The sequence below is a fragment of the Anabrus simplex genome, chromosome 5, assembly GCF_040414725.1.
Source record: "Anabrus simplex isolate iqAnaSimp1 chromosome 5, ASM4041472v1, whole genome shotgun sequence".
NCBI classification, from domain to species: Eukaryota; Metazoa; Arthropoda; class Insecta; order Orthoptera; family Tettigoniidae; genus Anabrus; species Anabrus simplex.
In genome coordinates, this window is record NC_090269.1 from 263,578,986 (window position 1) to 263,592,348 (window position 13,363).

Genomic DNA, 13,363 nt, shown 5'->3' on the forward strand with positions numbered 1-13,363 from the left:
CGATGTTCAAGACGCCATGTTTAAACACTGCTGAGAGCACTGTTTAACCTCAAAATAGAAGCGAATCGCACTCGTTGGTTGTTCACTATGGAGCATGTAAATTATGTTGGTATGTTGAGACGGTTCAGGAGAGAAATGTTAGTCAGACGGCCTCCTGTATGTCACCTGCTACGAGATCGGAGCAATCCTTTTGAAATGTACGGGGAGGCACAATTTAAAACAAGATTTCGCTTTTCAAAGGAAACTGTAAGGGAATTGTTGCGCGACGTGGGAGAATTAATCAAGCACGACACAAGAGGTAGCTCATTACCTGTCACCCTTCAGCTCCTTCTGACTTTACGTTTCTTGGCAACCAATGCATTTTATACCATGAACGGTGATACGGTAAATGTCAACGCAGCGACTGTGTGCCGGACAGTGGATCGTGTTGTGACTGCTATCAATAGTTTGAGGAGAAGATTTATCAACTTCCCTAACAACGATAAGCTACGTGCTATCAGGAATGATTTCGCTGTCCTTTCCAGGTAAATAGGTCTAATCTTTTTTCTGCGGATTGAATGTAATTTTCTTCTCTGTAATGTGTTAACTCATAAACGTGTTATCCATTTACATTGTGGAAAATAATTATTATTTCTAGGGACAACTTTCCCGGAATAATAGGTGCAATAGATTGTACTCATATCAGAATAACTTGTCCCGATCGTCAGAGAGCTGTCACGTACATCAACCGGAAAGGATTCCATTCTATCAACTGCCAAGTAAGTCCACATAACACTGACGCAAAACAGCACTTATTTTTCAGTAACGGCTGTTATTTGTACTCGTCCTAACGACAATACCCTTATTAATGTTACACTTCATTATATGGCATGCACAATAGTGGACATAAATACGGTCAAACTGGTTCATGTTATCGCTCCCTTACAATACGTAGCAACAACAACAACAACAACTACTACTACTACTACTACTACACTTGAATCCTACTTACATACAGCGGTTTTTATTTCATTGCAGGTGATATGTGACACTCAGATGAGAATAAGGCGTATAGTTGCTCGTTGGCCTGGCTCAACTCATGATAGCAGAATATTTCGAAATTCTACTATCCACGACCGCCTGGAAAGAGGAGATGTTAAGGGACATCTTGTCGGAGATTCTGGCTACGCTTGCAAGAAATACTTACTCACTCCGATTCTGAACCCAAGGAACGCAGCTGATAATCGTTATAATCGAGCTCATGTCCTGGCCAGAAATGTAGTGGAAAGAACTTTCGGTTCGTGGAAAAGAAGATTTCCCTGTCTTGCACAGGGTCTGCGAACGAAGGTTCGGAAAACACTGAAAATTATCGTGGCGACTGCTGTGCTACATAACCTCGCTGTGCAGCGCGGTGAACTTGACCTAGAGGCAGACTTACCAGATGATGAAGTGCCTGTTGAACCAGTAGGAGATGATGTGACAGGAAACAGATATCGTCAGCTCATAATTGATAACTACTTCACCCGCTAGAAATCTTGCTAAGATAAGATCACCTCAAGTGAAATGAAAATACATTTATTCATTAATTATTATTATTTAACATGATTATCAATTAATTGAATTATACCACTCCGGCAAGTCATAACCCTTTTTTTTCATTTCCTGTTCAATTAAATAAATGTCTAACAGTGCCTTCCTTTCTTGTAAATCTAACACACGCAACTGTTTCTTGTGGATTTCTTGCATCATTTTCACCGCCTCGTCCTCTTTACCTTCCTCGTGTCGCCTTTTCCTGGACTTGGCACTGGAAGTACACGAAAACATAGACCATGTTTAGAGGTTATACGGTACCTTTTTCTAAAAAACTGAGGTTACATTCCGTGGAGAAAAGAAATGAATTCAAATTTCTGACCACAACTTACCTTGGAGTCTGAGGTGAAGATCTCTCCCCTGTGAATTCCATTAAGTCCTCCTTTTCCACCTCCTTAACTTCGGCGTCAGGACGGCAACCTCTCTCCACCTCACGCTCGCTGAGCAGCGACAGCTGAGCGGTAACACCTTCCGCAGGGATCTGTTTTCATACGGAGCAAATAAAACTTTCGTCAAGCAATTTATTTACAATGCATTTCCTACCTCAAGAGTAATGATTATTTAATAGTATCCGTTATACGTACGTAAGCGACCTCCCCCTCATCGTCATATGGGTTTTCGAGAGGTTCGCCTGAATCGCCTAACACCGCCAACACATTCTCCTCTAAAAGACTTAAGGGGCTTGGTGGCGGCCCACCTCCTGTTGTTTTGGATTTTTTTCTTTTATAATCCAAGCTGTTTTTAGCCTGGAGCTTCAGCCACCGCCACAGTCCTGTAAAAATACCCCAATACATTTTAGTACATGCCTATTGAGTCAGCTTTTGCCTTTATTTTGATTCAACATGATTAGTTTTCCAATATAGAACAGCTTAATTCCCACTGAAATAAATACAACCCGCAAAATTATCTTGGAACTTACCCAACAGAGTCCTGCTGTCACGTGGGGGGTTCTGAGGAAAACTGTTGTTGAAAGCCTCAGTAATCTTCTGCCAGGCTACCTTCTTTTTCAGTATGGTATCGCTGTTGTATGCCTTACATTCTACAACATCATGCGACTTAACAATTTCAGAAAATACTATTTTTTCTTCGCTTGAAAAGTTTTCTGAACGTCTTGCCATTTTCACAGCACACAACAGCTGATTAAAGATGGCGCCTGCATTGATGAGTTTTCATTGGTCCCAGCTGGCAAAGAGTAGCTTCGAAGACACTTCTATTTCCGTTTAGGAGCTGATATGGAAACATAAACGATGTCTTGTTAATGTCTTGCTAAACACCGGCTGAACACCGTTTAAGCAACGCAACATCGAACATGACTTAGACGTCGTTTAGTTAGACGTTGCCTAAGGCTTAAAACTAGTCATCGTTTCTGCAATCGGCCCATAGAATTTTGCTCTAATCATAATCAAATTCTTGCTACGCTTGGTGGAAGAAACATAGACACCTGTACACTTGGACGGACTTAGGAGACATTGAAAGATACCAGATAGATAATATACAGCAGAATCTCAATCAATTGTTCCTGACCCTATCATTCATACTTTGAAGTCCTGAGTCCTGAGAACATATCCAATACAATCTAGGTTTAGAAAGAAAAAAAAATACACTCGCCTATTCAGTCTCCTTCCTGTGCTATCTAATGTAGTTGTAGGCCAATAATGAGGTGCACAGTTATCCCGAATCCATCAAGCGTCTGTTCCCCATGAAGAGGGGCGGCCTGAATAATTGCTAGCAGTAGCTCTAAAATACCTTTGGGAATGGCAGTCCCCTTGTAACAGTAGCCTGAAAATGAGCGATGGTAAACATCAGCCTTGGAAAAGGTTAGGGCGTACCCTGCAGGCGACACGCAGATCTTGTGCTGGGAGAGCTGTGATAAGTGGGCGACCAGCAACCAATATTATGAAGGTGAAAATAAATGTTATGACCCTAACAGGATAGTCAGAAGAGTTGATTGACTTAATGGAGAAACAGAATGTTACAATGATAGGAATGAGTAAGGTCAAGTGGAAGGGAAAGGAAGTGAAGATAAGGAGTAGAAGATACATCCTATGCTGGAGTGGAGGAGGTGAGGCAAAGAATGGAGTAGGAGTGATTGTTAACAAGACCCTGGAAGAAAATATGGATAAGGTAGACTTCACTGCCAGAAAAAAAAAACAAAAAAAAAACATGCAACATCCTCAAGGACAAGGTTATTTTATTCTCATGTGATACAATATACAATACAATCAATACTGATCTGCATTTAGGGCAGTCGCCCAGGTGGCAGATTCCCTATCTGTTGCTTTCCTAGCCTTTTCCTAAATGATTTCAAAGAAATTGGAAATTTATTGAACATCTCCCTTGGTAAGTTATTCCAGTCCCTAACTCCCCTTCCTATAAATAAATATTTGCCCCAGTTTGTCCTCTTGAATTCCAACTTTATCTTCATATTGTGATCTTTCCTACTTTTATAAACGCCATTCAAACTTATTCGTCTACTAATGTCATTCCACGCCATCTCTCCGCTGACAGCTCGGAACATACCACTGAATGGAAATTCTAAGTTCCCATGAAGGGAATTAGATTCTTTTCCACCAATAGAGCATATCAAAAATCAGATCAAAAATTAAATGGATTGCTAGGCGGGCATTAATTCCATTGTGGACTTTTATCTCCCGTATGCAGTTATCAGACTGTGCTTCATAAATAAGCTTCTGATAAGTTCACCTGCATACACCCCAGCGTCAGTGGGTAGGGTCTGACACATCCCACTCTGAAGAGTCTAGTGTCAGACCTAAGACGAAACGCTGGTTAATAGAGCAAACGCCGGAAAAGCCATCCATCTAATTTTTGATCTGACATACCACTGAGTCGAGCAGCTCTTCTTCTTTCTCTCAATTCTTCCCAACCCAAACATTGCAACATTTTTGTAACGCTACTCTTTTGTCGGAAATCACCCAGAACAAATCGAGCTGCTTTTCTTTGGATTTTTTCCAGTTCTTGAATCAGGTAATCCTGATGAGGGTCCCATACACTGGAACCGTACTCTAGTTGGGGTCTTACCAGAGACGTATATGCCCTCTCCTTTACATCCTTACTACAACCCCTAAACACCCTCATAACCATGTGCAGAGATCTGTACTCTTTATTTACAATCCCATTTATGTGATTACCCCAATGAAGATCTTTCCTTATATTAACACCTAGATACTTACATTGATCCCCAAAAGGAACTTTCACCCCATCAATGCAGTAATTAAAACTGAGAGGACTTTTCCTATTTGTGAAACTCACAACCTGACTTTTAACCCCGTTTATCAACATACCATTGCCTGCTGTCCATCTCAACATTTTCGAGGTCACATTGCAGTTGCTCACAATCTTGTAACTTATTTATCACTCTATAGAGAATAACATCATCCGCAAAAAGCCTTACCTCCGATTCCACTCCTTTACTCATATCATTTATATATATAAGAAAACATAAAGGTCCAATAATACTGCCTTGAGGAATTCCCCTCTTAATTATTACAGGGTCAGATAAAGCCTAACCTACTCTAATCCTCTGAGATCTATTTTCTAGAAATATAGCAACCCATTCAGTCACACTTTTGTCTAGTCCAATTGCACTCAGTTTTGCCAGTAGTCTCCCATGATCCACCCTATCAAATGCTTTAGACAGGTCAATCGCGATACAGTCCATTTGACCTCCAGAATCCAAGATATCTGCTATATCTTGCTGGAATCCTACAAGTTGAGCTTCAGTGGAATAACCTTTCCTAAAACCGAATTGCCTTCTATCGAACCAGTTATTAATTTCACAAACATGTCTAATATAATCAGAAAGAATGCCTTCCCAAAGCTTACATGCAATGCATGTCAAACTTACTGGCCTGTAATTTTCAGCTTTATGTCTATCAACCTTTCCTTTATACACAGGGGCTACAATAGCAACTCTCCATTCATCGGGTATAGCTCCTCCGACCAAACAATAATCAAATAAGTACTTCAGATATGGTACTATATCCCAACCCATTGTCTTTAGTGATGTGACAGGTAGTTCATCATTGCAGGAGTACTGTATTTGCTCGCTCATAAGTCACACTTTTTTGACCAAAAATAAGTGTGAACTTTTTCGGTGCATGATATAAGCGGGGGTTTGTGTGTGGAAGATTGTATTCCTGAAAAAAATTAAAATTTGCATACTTACCCTATTCATTGTCACTGCCTTCAATCTCAGAGCTATTCTTGCGTGCATCATTCTGGTCGTCATCCCATACTGCATCATCCTGACTTCCGTCCAATGCATTTGCGATGCCTGTCTTTAAGAAACTTCACAATAACGTCGTGTGGACACCATAACCCATGCTTGTATAATCCAATCACACACACAAGTTCAACTGACGGCCTCTTTATTTTGCCTGTTGGCGTCAGCTCATGCTCCCCTCCTGCCATCCATTCGGCGTACAATTTATGTATGTTGTCCTTGAAGGGCTTGCTGACAGAAACATCTAAAAGCTGTAGACAATGTGTGAGTCAGTCAGGAGTTACGAAATCAGTTTGCATTTCCTGAAGACGTTTCTTCGTGTCTTCCACCAAGTGTCCGCGGAAATTGTCCCACACTAGCATTGCTGGGCATCGAAGCAGTGGTCCCCACACTATACAGACCCAGTCCTAGACAAGAGCTGTATCCATCCATCCTTTCTTTTGAACCCATACATGAATGCCTTTGGGAAACTTTGCTTTAGGCATTGTTTTTCTTTTGAAAATAGTGTACGGTAGCAATTTTCTTCTGTCTGCGGTTATTGCTAGCATGAGAGTGCAACGCTGTTTTCCACACCCAGTTGTATGTACAAGCACGCTAAATTCTCCCTTGTTGATGGCAGCATTGCATGGTATGTCGAAGTTTATTGGGATTTGATCTGCATTGCCAATTTGAGGTAAGAGGTAATTGTTCTTCTACATTGCTATCACATGCTGATGAAAATCTATGATGTTGCACTGAAATCATTTGGTTTTCTCTGATAGAGAGGTGTTTGCCTTTGCAGACACAATACCTTTCATGTCGTCAATCTACAGATCCAAGCCCAGCTCACTTTCAGGTCTGAACAGCTGATTCCTCCTCTAATTGCTAGTTCGCATGCTTTGAAATTTAGCATCTCGTGCTAGATACTAAAGCCATAATTTTGCAACTCTTCTTCCAGCTCAGGAGACTTACCAGTTTTTGGCCCTCTGAATGCCTTACATGTTCGGTTGGTGCTTTCTAGTGCAGCTTTCTGTTTGCGCCAGTAGCGAATATTAAACTCAGTTACACTGAATTCTCGACCAGCAACTCTGTTAACATGTCCATCAGCATATTTTATCACTTTGAGTTTAAACCCAACCGTATAACTCCCACGTTTCTCTATAAATTAAAGATCGACCTACACAAGAAAACTTAACTGAGAAACAACGAAATGTGAAGACAGAATACTGGTGACTGCCTGGACAGGGAAACACTTCCTGTCAACATGATCAGCTCTGCCGGATGGGTAGCAATAAGCATATTGACAAAGACGGAAGAGTGAGAGGGATGGTTGAGTGTGACTGGTTAAGAATGCGACCTTGGGGCGGGGGGTTTGCGAGTTATGTATTTTTGTTACAACAGCTAGCCTCAACTGTTCTGCAGGTAGAAAGAAATGCAGCTTCGTTTTGTACTGTCACGTACAGAGTACCATAACAGCAATTGGTACAGACTCAAACTTTATTTTGTGTGTGTACCGTATGTCTTTATGATGTCAGAAATTAATGCAAGTTATGTGTGGGGAATTTTTCCTGCGGTTTCAAATGTTAAAAATGGGATGCCAGATGTACGTGGTGGCAAGTTATTTGCTAGCAAATGCGGTATATGATTACAAATAAGACCAAATGAAACACACGTCACAGTGAAGGGTGTTAAACAGCTGCATCAATACACAGTGTACCCCTCTCTGGCGGCAATGCAGGCGTGTATTTGCTCATTCAAATGATTATAAAGGTGCCAAATGGAATCTTGTGATAGATTGCCCCAAGCATCTTGCACCTTTTGATGCAATTCAGCAATCTTTTTTGCAGGCTGTGGAGGACGTGTATGTTCCCGCTTCATCATGTCCCATACGTGTTCAATTGGCAAGAGATCCGGTGATCATATTGGCCAGGGCAGTTGTTTTACACCACATAGAGCACGTTGTACAGCTGTATGTGGACGTGCACTGTCCTGTTGAAAAAGCACATCACCTTCCTTTCAGAGAAATGGCAATAGAACGGGGCAACGGCCTGTGCTTTGTAGTGGGCACTGGTTATGTTACCCTGCATAAACACCAACTGGGACCATGAGTTATAACTAATGGCCCCCACACCATGAAGCCTCAGGTGGGACCTTGGTGTCATGTGCGAATGCACTCTGAAATAGGCCGCTCGCCAGGTCTATGCCATACACGTGTACTTGTATCACTTGCACACAGACAGGTATCACTTGCACACAGACAGAATCTACTCTCGTCACTGAAGACAACAGAGTACCATTCCCCTCTCCAGTAGACTCTTTCACGACATCAGAGTAGCCGTGCTTGGTGGTGTCATGGTGTCTATGGTAGCTTGGCTAGAGGCACATGTGATCATAATCCTGCTCCAAGCAGACGGTTCCCAGTGGTCCGTGTTTACACAGCAGGTGCAACATGTGACTGGATTTCATTCCTGAATGTTGTTTGGTCGGCCACCACTGCTCGCACAATGTGTCGATCTTGGCATGTTTCTGTAATACGCGGATGTCTGGAGCCTACTTTACGGGTGTGGTGATGTTCCACAGACAAGTGCTGAAAGCAGCAACACACCATCAATACATTGTGCCCAACCTGTGCAGCAATCCATCGCTACGTCCATCCAGCTTCCCGCAGGCTCACAATGCGACTCCGTTCAAATGGCTGCAGTTGTTCAACAGGAGCACGTACTCGTTGGCGGGGTATGGTTGTACCCTAGAATGAATGTTGCAAACAGTGTTCACCTCTAACCTCAGCATAGTTAATGCCTCTTGAGCGCCATCTGATCGCCAATGTCCATGACAAATGAATGGCTAACACAATAACCCCTCATTGTGCACATATTATATACCCTGGTGCTATTGAACACAGTCCTTGAGGATGTCGCATGTTTCTTTTTGGCAGTTACGTTAGTGACAGAGTGATCAGAGAACAACTGATGAAGGAAGAAGGAGTGAAAGACTTCATCAGAGTTTATGCGTCCCAAACTGGAAACGGTGAGGAAAATATAAAGGAATCTTGGAGTCACTCAAGGAAGTACAGTAATCACCGATGTGGAAATGATAGCCATCGGAGACCTCAGTGTGTAGGTTGGAAAGGATGCAAATTGGGAAACAAAGTGATTGGTCCTTTTGGACATGAAGGAAAAAAAAACACAGTGCAGGAGATAAGTTGATTGATTTTTGTGAGGAAGGAAATGATTGTGGGTAACACTTGGTTTAGAAAAAAAACAATAGTAGAAAGATCACTAGATATGACTGGGGTAAAAGACGGACAAAAAACAGTTATTGATTTGGGTTGAGAAAACAAATCATAAACAGTTAATGGATGTAAGTGAGGTGTTTGATGGAGGCCACAAGAAGCAAAATTGAAAATAAGTAAAATTGTGAGAATAAAAGAAATAAGACAGAAAAAAATAAAAGTTTGGAAATTAAAAGATAAAGGAACTGAGGAGGAATGAAAATAACACATCCCGATATCAGAAATGGAAAGTGTAGAAGAAGAATGGACCAAATTTAAAAACGCTTTAGAAGAGTGGCTGTGTAAAGTGCATTATGTCACAATTTACTAGTTTTGAGAAAATCAATTTTTAAAGTTCAATTCGAAACCCAAAATCGATTACATAAAATCAGCTTCATGGTCCGTATCGCACTTAAACAGATTCACAACTAAGTATTTTTTATTTTCCACCTTGTCGATACACTAAATTGCTTAAGACAACTTATTGGTTAAAAGTGGCACATGTTTCGTATATTATTAACATCTTCAGCCACATAACACTGTTTAGATGAAAAATTCATGTAATGACAAAGTATCCCTGCTTTAGAGGAAGTTGTGAACCCAAAATCGAGTTGTGAAATATAAGTATTTTGAATTATATCTTCAGGAACCTAACACTGTTCACAGCAATGGGGTAACTCGTCATGATACGAGGGTTGGAACTTAAATAGCGGCAACACTGCTCTGGAGATGCTATGCAACGGATTCTAATATTATCGCTGATAGCCCACGTTGGTTACGTACCTACCTTACCTCAGAGCAAATGGACTCGCCCTTCCCACATCACCTGCATGTGCACAAGGGAGAGAAACACAGTCACTTGTGAGCTAGCGGTCTAACATAACGTTGTCACTATGTATTCCAAATAGGAACAACGGAGTTGGATCAAGATTGAATGTGCCAGAGGTCATAGAGCATGACAGTGTCATCAAGGTCTTCAAGAGGCTTGTGGGGAATCTGCATTGCCTTACAGAACTGTTTTACAGTTATCTGTACTTTTCAGTTGTTAACTTGATACTTGGATTTTATTCCAGAGGGAAGAGATCAAATATTTAAAAAAATGAAACTGCAGAGGGCCGAACTGTTCTGACAGGGAGAAGCAACGTGCTTTAGAATCTCAGCGACAACATTAGGGGTCGACAGAAATATAATCACTGTAAAACCCGTTTAACGATGGTCGGCAAACTGTGGCAGACATTCGTCGGGCAGGTCATCCTACGAGTGTCAGTGAAGAAGTAGTGCATGCTCTTGCCGTGTTACTGGACAGTGATCAAAACCAGATGATTCGTGAGCTCGCATTCGCTTCAGAACTGTTGCAGAGATTCGACAGGCAGTAGACTGCTCCATTCGCACCATGAACAGAACAGGCTCTGCTAAAGGTATACTACGACTTCCACATTGCTGGCAACGGGTTATACACAATGCTGGTGACTACATTCAAGGACAGTAAAGGTTGCTAACATGTACCTCTTTTGTATCTGTTGTAAATAAATAGTTGCCACTATTTAAGATCCAATCTACGTATATTCCATGTAATTTAGTTTAACGGAATGTTTTATTCCACCTATTCAGTACTATACATTAATTGCAATGCCTATGTTTACATCATAATGCGTTGCTGCTGCTGGAAAGCTTTCATTCCCCGCCCGAAGGACGGGACGGGCCCCCTAGATCGTGTTGCGATCTCTCGGGCAGGGAGATGTGGAGAGAACAGTGAGATGTTTCAAATGAAGAAGAGGGAAAAACGGTATGAAAATTTGGATGAATGGCTACGGGGTTGAGGTTATGAGGGCGTGCGGGAGGAGTGACATGTTTAGAGGAGGGTACCAGGCTGTAAATGGAAACTGAGGAGGTGCAGGGTCGCCGTGATGTTATAGAGGGAGGAAGTTAGGAATCTCAAGATGTCGAGTGTTGGAGCTGATGGGGGGAAGAAACTGATTGATGGGAGGGGAGGGTAAACGGGTGGAGGGGGTGGCCGGGTGTGACGACGGGCATTGTTGGAGTTATGTAGAACAGGTTGGGGTGGTGAAAGAGATGGCTCGACTTTGTAGCGATGGCCAAAGATGGAGACTCCATTGGCGATGAGATGGTGAACGTCGACGGCAGTAGGGAGGTGGATGCGGACCATGTACGTCAGACCGGAGGTGTTCTTGATCCTGAAGACTCGACGGACGGGTACGCCTTCTGCTCGAAGTTGTTGGAGGATGGCTTGTTCTGAGTGAACAGGATCCACTCCACGGATCACACAGCTATACATGCTGTGGCGGGATGATGATGACTGCGATGAGGGTGGTGCTTCTTCGGCAGTGTTGAAAGACGACGAAGACGACGGTGCTGCAGACGTTGCGGGAGGCATGTATGAGGCATGACGTTCTTCAGGTGTTGAAGGAAGAGGGAGGGAAGAAATCATTATGGACGCAGGATGACTGGTTGTGACCACAGTGGTGGGAATAGGGGAGGGGTTGAAGGTTGACGTTGTGGTGGAGATGGTGGTGGTAGTGGTAGTTATCGGCGATGTAGAAACGGCGTGTGATGTTGGCTGGCTTGACGGCGTAGATTCCACTTGGTGCGAAGGCAGCTGGTATGAAGTCTCCTGTGGTGGCGCGACTGTTGCAGGTGGAGTAAAATTAGTGGCTATGAGCTGATCCATGAGTGACGCAGGAGTAACTTCCACACGATGGAAGATGTGATGAATATGGACGCCGTTGTTCAGGAGGCGGCAGACGTCGTCCTCTGTGTGGAAATATAGAAGGACATCTGGTGACAGTCCAGAACTGTTTAGTAGTCTTGTGGCCCAATGAACTGGAACGCCTGCCTGGCGGATTTGTTGGACGATGTCGTCATCTGAGAGAGCGAGGTTGACGTTACGGAGTAGGCAGGTAAGCATGGCGGGGAGGCCGACTACCAACTAGGTGTCAGCCAATATGCTCTTTAGAGTCGGCGAGGTAGCGGAGGTAAAGATGGTGAGCCACCCGGCCGAAAAAAAAATTAAGGAGTAAGGAGTAGCTTTGATGTTCCACTCGGAGATGTCGCTCCTAGCGAGAAGTAGAGAATCCCCTATTGCGTTGCTAGGGACTAGTTTTGACCCTATTTGGGTCATCATCAGCCTAAGTAAAGTATACCTATATGTCGAATGTGTGGAATAATATCTTCTTGTGAAGTAATAAAATTAGTTCTTTATGTTACTTCTCAGAAAATTTGGTGTTAAATCAAATAAAATGCACTGCATCAGGAAATCAACATCTTTGTGTAACTTGGCTATTTTTAGGTTTATGCGTAGGTATTGGAAGCTTTTTGTTTTGCTTGATAAGCTGCATCATCAAGTGTTATAAATTTCAGTTTTGGTTCCGTATTGAACTGAGATTACATATAATTTAGTTAAACAGAATGTTTATGATGTAAACATAGGCATTGCAATTAATGTATAATACTGAATGGGTGGAATAAAACATTCCGTTTAACTAAATTATATGTAATCTCAGTTCAATACAGAACCAAAAATGAAATTTGTAACACTTGATGATGCAGCTTACCAAGCAAAACAAAAAGCCTACCAATACCTAGGCATAAAGCTAAAAATAACCAAGTTACACAAAGATGTCAATTTCCTGAAGCAGTGCATTTTATTCGTTTTAACACCAAACTTTCTAAGAAGTAACATAAAGAATTAATCTTATTACTTCACAAGAAGATATTGTTCCAGGACATTCGACTTATAAGTGTACTTTACTTAGGCTGATGATGACCCAAATAGGGTCAAAACTAGTCCCTAGCAATGCATTATGATGTAAGATAGGCATTGCAATTAATGTATAGCATTGAATAGGTGGAATAAAATATTCTGTTTAACTAAATTATATGGAACCAAAAATGAAATTTATAACACTTGATGATGCAGCTTACCAAGCAAAACAAAATGCCTTCCAATACGTAGGCATAAAGCTAATAATAACCAAGTTACGCAAAGATGTCGATTTCCAGAAGCAGTGCATTTTATTTGATTTAACACCAAACTTTCTAAGAAGTAACATAAAGAATTAATTTTATTACTTCACCAGAAGATATTGTTCCAGGACATTCAACATATAAGTGTACTTTATCTAGGCTGTTGATGTCCCAAATAAGAGTTGAAACTAGTCCCTAGCAACGCATTATGATGTAAACATAGGCATTGTAATTAATGTATAATATTGAATAGGTGGAATAAAACATTCTGTTACCGAGCTCGATAGCTGCAGTCGCTTTAGTGTGGCCAGTATCCA